Source organism: Sus scrofa, chromosome 4 (genome assembly GCF_054392235.1).
Source record: "Sus scrofa isolate SSC_HxYL_T2T_F1_AM1 chromosome 4, Sscrofa_HxYL_maternal_Yorkshire_Landrace_v2.0, whole genome shotgun sequence".
In the NCBI taxonomy this organism is placed as follows: Eukaryota; Metazoa; Chordata; class Mammalia; order Artiodactyla; family Suidae; genus Sus; species Sus scrofa.
Genome location: NC_139386.1, coordinates 108,362,372 through 108,377,305, shown reverse-complemented (window position 1 = coordinate 108,377,305; position 14,934 = coordinate 108,362,372). Strand labels below are relative to the sequence as shown.

At 49.8% G+C, this 14,934-nt stretch overlaps 1 long non-coding RNA gene across 1 annotated transcript; it reads left to right on the top strand.

The window, feature by feature from the left end:
• The first annotated feature begins 10,068 nt into the window (after positions 1-10,068).
• Positions 10,069-13,615, top strand: LOC146404170 (uncharacterized). Its single transcript, XR_014844366.1, has 2 exons — positions 10,069-10,180; positions 13,325-13,615. It is a non-coding gene; the product is annotated as an uncharacterized LOC146404170 (long non-coding RNA).
• Positions 13,616-14,934: the final 1,319 nt, after the last annotated feature.

Genomic DNA, 14,934 nt, shown 5'->3' with positions numbered 1-14,934 from the left:
CACAAAAGACGAACTTAGACTCACTGCATATGTGAAAGTGTGACATTTCTGAACATTGTGAACGAAGAAAGAACCCGGAGAGCTGCTAGAGAGGGTCGGGAGATAAAAGTCAGATAAAAAGACCAGGAGCAGAAAGGATTTGAACTTCTTGGTAGGACCCGTGAACGCCAGAACATATAAACCACTGCTTTCAATCTTCTGTGGGAAAATGATTTCCAGCCTAGAATCTTACACTGGGCCAAACTATCAAGCACGAGGCGAAAATAAAGACATTTTCAGACAAGCAAGGTCTTAAAACTTCACTATCTAGCAAGGGATGCTGCAGAATGGTCAAGCTAAAATTAGTAATTGGCTGAAGCCAAAATTTGCCATTATCGAATGCACTTCTGAGAAACATGACTAAACCAGAAATTTTATTTGTAAAGTTTACTTATTAATATATTTTATGATTAAAATGTGTAGAGGTTGATTTTTTTAAGTTCAGCATTATAGGGCAGGAACAAGAATTTGTCAGCATTGCAACATGCTAGATTACTCCCGTGATCATTATATTTGTCCAGGAAGCAGATACTCACTTGCAACTGAGGTGTGAAGGAGGCGTAGTATTTTTAGTGTCACCTTGCCACTAGAGTACCCCTGGTGGTGATGTTGCTCCCAACATATTCATCTTTCTTTTTTTGTCTCTGAGTAACTAAGATAATGCTTATTTCAAGTCCTACTTGATGATTTGGTTGCTGAAGATGCCATTCGATGGAAGCAGTCCTGCAAATTGAAGTTTTCGTACTGCTGGGTTATTTTCATAAGGAGGCTTCAGATTTTTATTTTCACTTAAATTTGTGTCTCTTTAAACCTGGGATAAACAAGTGTGGAAGTGAAATAATACAGCTGGGTTTCAGAATAAGAGAATTTTCCATACATTTCCATCAGTATCTAAGATTTTATTGTATGCACCCTGATTTCAGCATCTTTTTTGGAGAAGGATGAAAGAGGATCTTTTCAACAGATGTAATTTAAGAAAAAGTTGCCTTAACCTGATGTGCCACAGAAGCATGTCCCTCTCTGCAATTTTTTACACATAATTGTCACCCTTCAGTACCAGGCAAGATAGAAGATAGAACCACTTCACCCGCTAAAGGAAGAGGGTACCGCCATCTGGAGGGCCGAGGGAACACATGCACATGGGGTGAGTTTTAACCAAATGAGAAACCAGAGACAAGTAGGAGCCAGGCAGATAAATTCTCTTGTCCTCTTTTCTACAGAGGGCACTGAGCATGGTTTAACCTTGCAGCTCCTCTGGGGAAATGGCAGGCGCGGGCGAACATGCTTGCTGGGCAACCCGCTCCGGCCCTTAGCGGCTCTGGTTTCTGCCCAGGGTGGTAACACAGCACTCCGCCTTGCCTCCCATCTTCCCTGGCCTCCCGTCCCTTCCTCATCCTCTCTGCCTGGATTTGTATCTCCCAAAGAAGGCCAATGCCCCTCAGACTCTACTTTTTTGGAGAATCTAGGCTAAGATTTTTTTTAAATTTTTATTAAAAATTTTTTAATTAAAGTTGATTTACGATGTTCTGTCAATTTCTGCTGTACAGCAAAGTGACCCAGTTTTACATTTATATACATTCTTTTTTTTTGACATTATCCTCCATCATGTCCCATTACAAGGGATTAGACATAGTTCCCTGTGCTATACATCAGGGTCTCATCACTTATCCACTCCAAATGCAATAGTTTGCATCTATTAATCCCTAATTCCCAGTCCATCCCTCTCCCTCCCCCTCCCCACTTGGCAACCACAAGTCTGCCCTCCAGGTCCATGCGTTTGTTTCTTTTCTGCAGATAGGTTCATTTGTGCTGTATATTAGATTCCAGATATGTGATATCATATGGTATTTGTCTTTCTCTTTCTGACTCACTTCATTCAGTTTGAGAATCTCTAGCTCCATCCATGTTGTTGCAAATGGAATTTTTTTTTTTTTTTTGCTTTTTAGGGTCACACCTGCAGCATATGAAGGTTCCCAGGCTAGGGGTCCAATCGGAGCTGTAACCACCAGCCTATATCATAGCCACAGCATCACCAGATCTGAACCACGTCTGTGACCCACACCACGGCTCCCGGCAGTGCTGGATCCTTAACCCACTGAGCAAGGCCAGGGATCAAACCTGCACCTGCATGGATACTAGTCAGATTTGTTTCCACTGAGCCACGAAGGGAACTCCACAAAGGGCATTATTTTGTTCTTTTTTATGGCTGAGTAGTATTCCATTTTGTATATGTAGCACATTTTCTGGCTAAGATTAAAATTGAACAAATGATTAAACAAGAAACTCAACAGAAACTAAAAGGAGCACAAGAAAAGAAAAATAATAATAGGATGTGGAGTTCCCGTTGTGGCACAGTGGAAATGAATCCAACTAGCATCCATGAGGATGCAAGTTCAATCCCTGGCTTTGCTCAGTGTACTGGGGATCCACCATTGCTGTGAGCTATGATGCAGGTTGCAGATTTGGGTCAGATCCTGCGGTGCTGTGGCTGTGATGTAGGCGAGCAGCTGTAGCTCTGATTCAGCCCCTAGCCTGGGAACTTCCATATGCCGTGGGTGCAGCCCTAAAAAGCAATAATAATAATAATAATAATAATAATAGTATAGTGCATGGCTCAGCCATTAATAGTACTTAGGTATAACATAAAAACTAAATATCCAACAAGAATGGAGACAGAGCCACACTGGAAGGATGGTGTGGGCAGAGGTGTCGGTGTGTGCAGCAGCGGTGGTTAAAGAGACCTAAATCCTCACCTTCCACAGTGAGGTCAGTTTGAGAGAAAGATCTGAAAAACTGAAAATTAAAAAAAAAAAAAAACCCTGGAGTTCCCGTTGTGGCTCAGTGGTGAACAAACCTGACTGGCATCCATGAGGACGCAGGTTCCATCCCTGGCCTTGGTCAGTGGGTTAAGGATCCGGCATTGCCATGAGTTGTGGTGTAGGTCGCAGACATGGCTCCGATCCTGCGTTGCTGTGGCTGTGGTGTAGGTCGGCAGCTACAGCTCCGATTAGACCCCTAGCCTGGGAACCTCCATATGCCGTGGGTGAGGCCTGAAAAAAGAGAGAAAGACAAAAACAAACAAACAAAAAACCTAAAAGAAATAATAGAATTCAAAAATGGTTACACTCTTGGGAAAGGGAAATAGGGAACTAAAGGCAATTCTGTTTTATTTTACTGTTACTTGATTCTTCAACCATTTACCTTTATAACTTCAACTTTATTTATTAATTTATTTTGCTTTTTTTAGGGCTGCACCCTCGGCATATGGAAGTTCCCAGGCTAGGGGTCAAATCAGAGCTGCAGTTGTTGGCCTACACACCACAGCCACAGCAACACCAGATCTGAGCCCCATCTGCAACCTATACCACAGCTCACAGCAATGTGGGATCCTCAACCCTCTGAGCGAGGCCAGGGATCAAACCTGCATCCTCATGGATACGTGTCCGGTTCGTTAACGTTAACCACTGAGCCACAATGGGAACCCCTATAACTTCAATTTTAAAAGCTACATTTAGAAGTTCCCTCTGTGGTGCAGTGGGTTAAGAATCTGACTACAGCAGCTCGGTCTCTGCAGAGGCACAAGTTTGATCCCCAGCCTGGCACAGTGGGTTAAAATGATCCGGTGTTACTGCTGCTGGGATGTAGGTCACAGCTGTGGCTCAGATTCAATCCCTGGACAGGAAACTTCCATATGCTGCAGAATAATTTAAAAAAAAAAAAAGAAGAAGAAAGGTACATTTAAAAATACATTTCAAATGCAAGAATATGATTTTATTGTTTCTTATAAAATCGAATTAGGGTAAATGTATGTTTAACTTTAATTTTTATTTTATTTTATTTTTTTGGACTTTTTGCCTTTTCTAGGGCTGCCCCTGCGGCATATGGAGGTTCCCAGTCTAGGGGTCTAATCAGAGCTGTAGCCACCAGCCTACGTCAGAGCCACAGCAATGTGGGATCCGAGCCTTGTCTGCAACCCACACCACACCCCACGGCAATGCCGGATCTTTAACCCACTGAGCAAGGCCGGGGATCGAACCTGAAACCTCATGGTTCCTAGTCAGATTCACTGACCCATGATGGGAACTCTTAAATGAATGTTTAACTTTTAAAGAAACTTCCAGTTTCCTGAAGTAATTGTACCATTTTTCACTCCCTCTAGTACATGAGACTTTTGCCCAGGATGCCTTTACAAAGGTCAGGACATCACAGAAATACGGCGGTGGGGAGGGGAGACTCTGAGGCCCTGTCTCCACCTGCAGGGATGCTTCTGAGCCCCAGGCTGGGCTGTGTGAGTCAGACCTGACCTCTAGTCCACTCTGCATCAGGAACCAGGCTTCCACCTGCCCTGGGTGGCTGGCTCTGCTCTCTGCCTTGCAGGTATCAAGTTGCTTGCCAACTCTGGCAGCCGCGCCAGATCAGAAGCTAAACAAGCGCAGGGGACAGGGTAACTTGAAAGCCATCTCTATAGTGAGAGTTTCATAGGTACCAGCTCAGAAGCCTCTAGGTTTCTCAGGATGGTGTTGTCCAGGCTGATGCCCAGGCTGGCACTTCCCAGTGCGTGGACCATGTGTGAGGGAGAGAAGTGTGTTAGGCTGGGAGACACACGCTGTGCAACAAGGGAAGATACACTGACATACCCCCTGAGTGCCAGATGACCTGCTGGGCGTTTTGTGTCTTTTGTCCCCGAGTCTCACTTAACTCTGCAGGATAAGCCTTGTTCCATCTTGCGGATGAGGACTTGGGGTTCAGAGAGGTTGAGTAATTGGCCAACAGGCACACAGCGCCAAGGGGGGAATCGGGATCCCTCTACCAACAGAGCCCCATGTTTCCCCACTAACCTGCCACTGGCCCCTTAACCAGAAAGACGCCGAAGCTGGGTGGCTGCTGGAGGTTGAGAAGGAACAGGTGGGGTGGAGGTTTGCAAGGAAGAGTGTTCCAGAATCTGCTTGCTCTCAGATCACCACCCCAAGACTGGGCTAGAGGGTAACTCGGCCCCACAGCGATGCTTGGAAAGCTTCAGGAGATGGCGTCCACCACCAGCATCACCACCACCACCGTCATCATTATGGCTATAACGCTGCCTGGCTGGACAGCGGATGAAACCCTTGCACGCCCCTTCCTTGATCTGAACTTACAACGGGAGCTGCTGTTCTGCCCATTAGGCAGAGGAGCCAAACGAAAGTCGGAAATCCTTCCTCCTTGAAGCTTCCTTTCGCGTGAGCTACCTTTGGGCCACAGAGCTCTGAGGCAGCCCCTTTGAGGGGCGGGGTGGAAGGGCAGGGAGCAGGCTCCCCATCTCAGGCCCATGAGGGGCCCGGCCAAATATTTGTGGGTTTGAGTCCTCACCCAGGTGAGGGAGGAAGAAGCCAGGCCGAGTGGATTACTGAGCATTTGAACTCAGCCTCAGAACAGCAAATATTGATTCAAGAAGCTGCCCAAAGGAGCTGACATTTTTATAGTCAACAAATAAACCCGAGCCCCTCCCAGGCCCTCTTCGTCAAAGGCCCTTTCTCCTGGCAGCTGACAGGGCACATTTCTGCCCTGGACACCTGGGAAGAGGAGGAAGAGCCGGTGGGAACTGTCCACAGGGACTTGGCTGACGTCACCAACTTCACCTTTAGAACGAGGATCCCCAGGTCCCCAGGGTGGAACTGTGGGGAACAAGCCAGCCAGCCAGCCTCACAGGTGCCAGAGGCCCTCAGGACAGAGCAGAACCTGGCACGGGAGTCCCCAGGGACAAGAGGCACGCCTCCCACAGCCAGCTTCCTCCTGCGGCCACTCTCCACAGCTCAGGCCCCGGATTCACAGAGGAGGAAGCTGAGGCCCGAAGAGATAAATGGGTCTCCAAGGTAAACAACGCGAGAACAGTGCAGTCCGCCCACGGCGTCCACTCCAAGGCTGCAGGAGGGTCAGCTGTCACAAAGCTGGAAACGAGGGGTGATCACCGGGCAGACAGCCATCCCTGCCCACGGGGCTCTGCCTGTGGGACCCAGGCTTGGCACTCACCCTCCTGCCTTCCTGGTCTGCCTGCAGGCCCTTGACCTTTTCTTTTTTTTTTTTTTTAATGATACAATTGGTGCCAAATGATAGGTTTTCTTTTTCCAGTATTCCTTTTTCTTTCACTAATTTGCTTTCTTCTATAAGGATGAGCTTTCCCTTTTCATTCATGGACTTTGTTGGTTGGCTGTACCTGTGACATGCACAAGTTCCTGGGCCAGGGATCAAACCTGTGCCACAGCAGTGACTCAAGCCGCAGCAGTGACAATGCTGGAGCCTGAACTGCTAAGCCACCAGGGAATCCCTCCCTGCCCAAGCGGTTATAGCCCGCTCATTATTCACAGCCTTGCTCACAGGCCACCTCTTCAGGACATTTTCCTAACTCCCTGCTCCCCCCTGCTCCCCTGAGAGGAGGCAGAAATCCCTGCTCCTTCCTCGGGGCTCCTGGAGTACAGGCTTGCTTCCTGTCCTGTGGCACTAAGGCTGTTCCACCCTGGTCCTTCCAGGCTCACATCCCCAGCCAGAGCAGGAGCTGTGCTTGATCCAATCCCCTTGCCCCAAAGAGACCAGAAAAGGGCCTGGAATTTGGCGGATGCTCCACCAGTGCCTGTGGAATTGAATCAGGTCAATCCAAGACTAAGATGCGACTCAGAAACCCAAGGAGCAAATTCAGCTGCGTCTGGGCTCAGGAAGGAAGCAGACGAACGCCAGGCAGGCCCACCGCAGGAAGAAGGCTTAAGCCCTCTGTTCCTTTACCTGCCACCTTGCCACTCAGCCTTCCCTTCATCCCTCCATCCGTCACCTGGGGTGGAGCTTCTTGCCGGGTGGGGCCCTGGTTGCGGGTTGGGAAGGCGAAGGTGGCGAGGAGCACAGCTCCGCACTCATCTGGAGCTTCTGGGCACCCAGGAGGCCTTTGCGCTGCCACGCTGCTCTGCAGGCCAGCTTCTGTGGGCTGTGGCTCTAGAGTGTGGCTTGTGGACTTCATGGAGCCGAGGGCAGCCCTGCTCAGGACCGGCCCAGGCAGAACCATGGAGTAAGCCGTGGAGCTCACTACTGCTGTTCACCAAAGGCTCTCGGCCTCCTAGACACGCGGTAGGATTAGACTTCCAGGCCCCTTGTGGCGGGTGGATGCATGGAGCTGGATCAGGGCAGAAGCAGCACAGACCCCTCCTGCGAGGCCTCTCTCCTCACCTGCAGGAGACCCTCGAAGACTCGCTTGGCTCCTGAGCCGGGGCCCAGAGGTCATCCCGGCACCCGTAGGGGCACAGCTCTGCTACCCTCCACATCCCATGTGCCCAAGGCAACTGCCCCATGGGTCACCATTTCTCAGAGAGCAGAAAGGGGACAGAGGAGGAGCGGCTGGACCTCAGTGAGGTCACCTGGAGTTGTTTTTGTGGCTCACAGCCTAAACTTTGTCACGTGGCCACAGTCCCGCAAAGGCACCTGGGAAATGTAGTTCCTAGCGCGGCAGCCACGCGCCTGGCTTAAACTGCACAAGGTTTATTATTCACACAGAAAAGGGGGCTTGGATGCTTGGGGCATTTCGTTGTCGTCAGCTCACTGGCCCACTCGTAACAGCGCTGGCCTCTCCTCCATAGGCCCCAGCTGCCCACAGCTCACCCCTGAGCTGACTGGATCTGGGGACTCTTCCTCACCCTTCTGGCTCTGAATGACCTGGGGCAAAACGTGTCACCTTCGGGGCTTCCTTTTCCTGACCTGCAAAAGAAGTGCTCACTGAGGTTCCTTCCAGCCCTGACATTTGACGGCCGCGGTATTGGGCAAGTTATTTAACTTCTCTGGGTTTCCATTTCCTCATCTAGAAAAGAGAGATAAAAATAGTTCTTGCCTCAAAGGGTTGTGAAATCATCGAGGGTTATGCCTGACATATAAGGAATAATCAATAAATGTTTCCTATCATCAAAATAACCTAAGTTCCGCTTGTCAGCTCCTTAGAATCCGATGAACTTCTTCATGCACAGGCTGCTTAGAGTCAGAGAGTATTGACGGAAGGCCCGTCTTCATCCTTCCGCTGTCACAGACATCACCAATCAAGCGAGGCCTTCCCTGGATGAGCCCCCGTGCACCTTCACAGCCCTAAAGGCAGACCTTCCACAGCCCCAGTCAATTCAAGATGCCGTTGCCTCCTCTGGGAAGCCTTCCTGCTTCAACTCCCCCCATGTTCCCAAAGCAGCCTACACATACCCTGTCCTGGCTTTTGTTATGTTATGCCTGGAACACTGCCTATGTTAAAAAGAGAATTCTAGATCCTGTGGCTGGCAAGTAGGGGGTGAAGTTGGGGAGGGGATGGACTGTGGGCTGTGGGGTCGCCTTACAGACCACCTGCAGGGGCTGTGGGGAGGGTCTCCCCAGCCAGATCTCCCCTCCAGGACTGGCTGCACACTTCTGAGGGAGCAGGGGCAGCCTACAAATGTGGGGCCGGGACAAGGCCAGCAAACACAGAGGCCTCCAAGACCGCTCCAAGGCAGCTGCCCTCCCCAGGGCACACCACGTGTGTCTGCCTGCAGGACAGCTTCCAGCTTAGCGGCTAATGGACCTGGGAGAGGTCAGACACCTGCATTCTACTCTCACAGACCAATGCTCAGCATCACCTTGGTGACAGAATGGAAAATGGGGGGGAGGGGAAAGGAGGGGCCAGGGAGCTCCATCTGCCTGGTTAGTCCAGAGTGGTGCTCGCTGCTGGGCTCAGGCAGGCCGGGCTGGGACAGCAACCACAGCTGTCCTCAGGAGACCCTGTCAGGCTGCACGGAGAGCTGTGTCAAGCTCATGGATGAGGCAGAGGCATGGCCACTCGGGACTGGGTCCTTAGTCCTGGCTCAAAGCCACATAGACTTCTGGACATGGGTCCGAGGTGGAAGCAGCGTGTGATCTGAAGGCACTGGGAAAAACTGTATGCATCACACCTTCTTCTGGCCTGTGACAGGCCCTGAAATGCCAGAATCAGGATGAAGCCAGGTTACCTTACCTAGAATACCTCTTGACTACCCAATCTATCATTGCGGCCGCTTGATAGACGAGGAACCTGAGACTCGGGAAAGCTAGATGACTTCCAATGTCACATAATTTGGAAACGAAGTCAGGCAGCTCCAGACATAGGGCTTGTCTCTCCATCCTGCAAGCCTCTGCAGGGAGGACCCGTTCCTCACACAGTCCTTGGAGCTGTTGTCTTGCAGCAGAACAGATCCAATGGGCAAGGGTCACCCAAGAAGGATAACTAAGAATTACTCAATATTTGACATTTTCCATCCCTAATCTCAGGTGATCCAAATAGCACCCTGGCCAGGGGCTGGGGATTAAGATAGGAGCAAGCCACGGACCCTGACCTTCAGGACTTTGGAGCGGGACGGGGGGACTCAGAACTGCTGCATGGTGGCATCTACGGGGCGTTCAGTGGTGGGTCGATGGCTTCTCCATTGATGGTCTTGGATAAATGAGAATAATTATCATACATACAGACACACACCTGTTATGCAAGGAGAACTGTGTTGAACACCACCAGGGAGCTTACCCATCACACCCTCCCCTTCCATGTCTGCCACCAGCCCTCTTGTATGCAAGGAGAACTGTGTTGAACACCACCGGGGAGCTTACCCATCACACCCTCCCCTTCCATGTCTGCCACCAGCCCTCTTGGGGCTCGGCCAGAGCTGTGCATTGCCTCCGGGAGGGTTATAGGATTGTTGTAGCAGGAACCAAACACTGTCCCTGGATGGTTGCCATGTCCTGGGCCATAGGGAAAAAAGGAAGAGAGGTGCCAGCCACCCTCTGAGGCTTGGCTCAGGGCCTCTGACCTGGAGTGGCACCCCTTTGTCTTCAGTGACCCAAGATACCTGGGCAACTTACTCATCTTCCTGAGCCCCCAGTTTCTCATTTTGTGAAATGGGGTCAGGATTCCGCTTTGCCTGGAACATCCTGTGTCCCCCTCTGCGCTTATGCCTCAGAACAGATTATTTGATGTGCGAGGCTCAGAGGGCATCAGCACTTGTAAGACTGACGCTGCACATTGCCAGATGGCTCCCCTGGGATTGTGCCAATGGAAAATGCCACCGGCCACAGGCGAAAGCCCTTCTTTCCTCACGTCCTCATCAACACAGAGAGTTAGCGTTTCCAGAGCGGTTCCAATCTGGTGAGTAAAAAAAAGGCAGCCTGCTGTGGATTTTAAGCATGCTGTGTGGATTTAAGTTCAGGTTCTAGGGTCAGACTGGTGGGTACAGGGGTGGCCCTGCCCCAGATGGGCACACGGCCCTGTTCAGGCTGCGTGTGACCTGGGCCATTCTCCTTGGCCTCAGTTTCTTCCTCTGTAGGATGGCGTTACATCCTGGAATGGCATCGTTGTGAGGCTTAAATGCTTTTTATTTTTTTATGTTTGGCCATGCCCGAGGCATGCAGAAGTTCCCAGGCCAGGGATCATACCCATGATGTAGCAATGACCCAAGCCACAGCAGTGACAATGCCAGATCCTTAACAGGCCACCAGGGAACACATTTTTTTTTTTTTTTTCAACTTTTTTTTGTAAACTTGGTGCAGCATGGCAGGTGCTTAATAAGTGTCTTGGTTCCACTTCTTTGGCCAGTGGTAAAGTTGCATTTTCTTTCCTATTTCATATCTTTCTTCTCTGACAGATAATGTTTGGGTTTTTTTGGCCTCCTCTTCTATTGCAGTACAGGACTTTTTCTTACTGATCTTTTAATAAGTCTTTGTCTGCGAATTGTATTAAGTGCTCTAACTTTTAATTCTGGATGCCCATCAGTCACCTGTGAGCTTTTAAAACTTCAGGCCATCTCTGTGGGTCAGAACGGGGCATAGCAATTGGTCGCGTTCCTGAAGCTGTGCTCCTGTGCTGCCAGGGTGTGGATGTGGTCGGTTTTCACAGCATCATCTGCTAATTTTGTTTATATACAGCTTGAGCTTCGGAAGTCTGAATGGTTATGTACGCAGCCATGTACCTCTTTCTTTTCCTTTAGGATTTCTGCAGGATCTTTCACGTTTAAGGGGTGCCTCCAGTTTTTACTGGGTTCCCTTTCCCAACCAGAGAGTCACGTGGCGCTTCTGTTTTTGCGGTGGTGGCGCTTCTCACTTCCTGTGTGATCTTTGAACCCGTCTAGGCTTCCATTTCCCCAAAATGAGGGGGTTGGGCTAAATCAGACTTTCTCAAATTCTTCTGAGAGGCTGTGTGGAAAAAGGGTTTCCTGGCCAAGTAAGTCTGGAAAATGGACATTATGTCAAAAGTTCTGAGAAACAGCACAGTAAAGCAGGGCGACCTGACAGTTTTTCTCCTGGGTATGTGCCCAAGAAAATTGAAAACAGGTCCACCCAGAGTTCATACACAAAGGTTCGTAGTGGCATTGTTCAGAATAGTTAAGAGGTGAATACCACTCGATGTCCAGGAACTGAGGAATGAATAACCAAAATATCCACACAATGGAATATTATTCAGTGGTAAAAAGGAATGAAGTACTGACTCAGGCCCAGTGTAAACAAACCTGGAAAACATTATGCCAAATGGAAGAAGCCAGTCGCAAAAGACCATGCAGTTATACAAATGCCCAGGTGAGGCAAATCTATAGCAATAGAGGGTAGTTTAGTGGTCGCCTTGGGCAGAGGGAGTTGGTGGGGGGGGGGATGGGAAACGACTTCTGATGGGGAACAGGGAATGACTTCTGATGGGGGTGATACACATGTTCTAAAACTGAATTTGTATTAAAAGGGGTACAACTCTGTGAACACATTTGAAACCACTGAACTGTACAGTTTATTTATTTATTTTTGTCTTTTTAGGGCTGCAGCAGTGGCATATGGAGGTTCCCAGGCTAGGGGTTGAATCAGAGCTGTAGCTGCCGGCCGACGCCACAGCCACAGCAACACTGGATCCTTAACCCACTGAGCAAGGCCAGGGTTCGAACCCACGTCCTCATGGATACTACTAGTCAGGTTCATTAGTCACTGAGCCATGACGGGAACTCCTGAACAGTAGAAATTAAAGGAGTATGTTTTATGGCATGGTGATTATGTTTCATAATGCTCTTAAAACAAAAAAATATAAGAAAAGACAAGTTAGGATCACAACATTGGAAATCAACTATACTCCAATAAAACTTTGACAGAAAAATAAATGCAAGCTATTCCAATGAGGTCCTGCTGTACAGCACAGGGAACCTTATCTAATCTCTTGTGTTGGAGCAAGATGGAAGATAATGTGAGAAAAAGAATGTATATATGTATGTATGACTGGGTCACTTTGCGATACAGCAGCAATTGACACAACATTATAAATCCATCAAAAATTGTTTAAGATCACACAAAAAAATTTTAAATGTTAAAAAAAAAAAGTCTTTGGAAGAGCTAAGTGCTTCCCAACTTTGTATTCAGTTAACCCCAGGCCCTGGAGCAAGATTTTTTTTTTAACTTTTTGAAGCCCCTCTGAAAAGCATGGCCCAGAACACGACTCTGCGTTGTGCAGATGCAAAGGCACTCCCACTTGCATGCCCCATCTCCAGGAAGAGGTGGAAGCCACAGAAATGACAAGCAAGGCCCCGCGAGGGTGGCTGGCCTTGGTGCACCCAGCCACTAAGTGGGGGTGTCCGGATTTGAATCTGGGGCCCTTGGAATGATGTCTGCACTTCCGAGTCCTGGGTTCCAGAGAGATCTGCAGTAATAAAGCCAGTGCGTGTGCTCTGAGAGCCGGAAAGGGCTATGCAGTCAGGGGGTGTCACGCTAGCCGGTGAGGATGGGAGACACGTGCCGGGTAGAGTCACACCTATGCCTGCTTCCTCTGAGGCTCTGCACAACCTGCAGCCCCTGACCTGAGCTTTGTGTTCCCCCTTGTTAAGACAGGCGGCTAGCCCTTCCCTCATGGGAGCTGATGGGAGCGCATGGTACGGGCAGCCCCTCTGTCCAGTGCTGACCAGGTGGCCTGAGCACCTCTAGACTCAGGGCCTCGGTGAAGGCTTGGGGGACCCTGGGAGTTCAGTGTGGTCACCCCCTTCCACAGGGAGCAGACGGAGGCACACCAGCCAGTGTGCCATCACTCCCTAGCCCTCGAAGAGGTTGGCGAAGGCTGTGTGATATTGTCTTAGGCATGTACCTCCTCGACGCTGTCCCTGGTATTTGACATTTGTTCCTATTTTATTTGAAAATGCAAACAACTGTGGACACACTTACACATAGATTTTCGTGCAGCTCTCTGCTTATCCTTGAGCTGGATTCCTGGAAGAGGAATTCCTAGGTGAAAGGGGATGAACTCATTTACTGTTCTTCTTGTGTTGCCAAGTGGCTTTCCAGAAAAGAAAGACTGAGACATCCACGCTCCCACGAGCAGCGCCAGCGGTGCCAGTGGAGGTAGATCAGTAACCAGCCTGGGCGTCTGTTCTTCCTCTCATCCATCTGGACGGTCCCCTGAAAACTGACCTCACCTCACACTTGTTAAATCTCGCGTTAAGTAGTTAACTGGAAAGAGCTGGATCCATCCATGAATCTCTTCTATGGGTCTATGGAAAAGCCCAGGGCCCCTTTCCACAGAACCCTGGTTGCTGAGGTTGATAATAAATCAAGGAGTCACCCATCCTGCTGACAGCCTCCTCTCAGACATTGTGTGCTGAGATCTTTGAGGGGCCATCTGCTGCTTGCGAAGGCCCATCCTCGTGAGAAATACAGGAGTTTGAGTCTGTGGTCCTCCAACCAGCCAATCCTAACCAGTCCTAACATGTACCGAGTAGATACTCAATAAATTATGTGTATTCATTTAATCCTGATAGTCATCCTGAGAGGTTGACTTTATTAGTAGGCCCGTGTTAACTGTGGCATGAGGATGTGGAGGCACAGAAAGGTTGAGTAATTTGTCTAAGGTCACACAGTGAGTCAGTAGGTGGTGGATTAGGGATCTGATTCCAGACAGTCTGCCTCTAGGGGCCACACAGTCTGTACTGTCTGGCGATGGGCAGCAAGTACTCTGGTTTAGTCCCTCTTAATTGGCAGGAGGGTGTGGAGGCCTGAGACCCCACAGCTAGGGCCACCTTCTGGTCAGCGCCTCGGAGAAGAGCCCTCGTAGGAAGATTCAGCAACACTTGAGACAACCTAGGGAGGTGTTAGCATCCATCAAAGGTGTTGAGATATAAAAAAACCGATGAAAAATTCCTTTTTTACATTTTCCTTTGCATTAAAGGGGGATGTCTCCTTGTGCCTCTTCCCTGTGCTACCGAAAGTGACCAGGACTAAGGATTGACGTGGCTGCCAAGATCCTCCAGGGTCCTGCCCAGCTGTGCCCCCTGCATTTTGCCCCCTTCCCCATGGGGCCGTGAGGAGCTGGGCATGTGTGGGCACGCATGTGCCCGTCTAGTGGCGCCTCCTGTCTTGCTGACGCAGCACTGAGCCCTGGGCCTGAGGAGAAGGCACTGTGCCAGCCAGCATGGTGTTGGGCACAGCAAGTGCTCAGAGAGGTGACAGAGCCAGGGATGGCCTGCCGAGTGCCTGGGGGTGAATGGATGGCTCAGAAAGGGTCTCAGCACCTTTCCCTCCATGAGCCCTCTCCACGCTATAAGCTCTGTGAGAGCCAAGGCTCTGCTGCTTGTTCATTGCCACGTCCCCAGGGCCTAAGGCCGTGTGACATGTAGAAAATAGACATTTTTGAGTGCTAAGAAAATAGACATAGGAGTCCCCGCTGTGGTGCCACGGGACCGGTGGTGTCTCTGCAGGGCCAGGAAGCAGGTTGGATCCCCAGCCTGGCACAGTGGGTTGAGGATCTGGCATTGCTGCAACTGTGGCGTATGTTGCAACTGCAGCTCAGATCTCATCCCTGGCCTGAGCAGCCATATGCCACGGGGTGGCCAAAAAAGAAAGAGAAAAGAAAAGAAAACAGACTAAAGCCCAGGAAGGGAAAGGCAG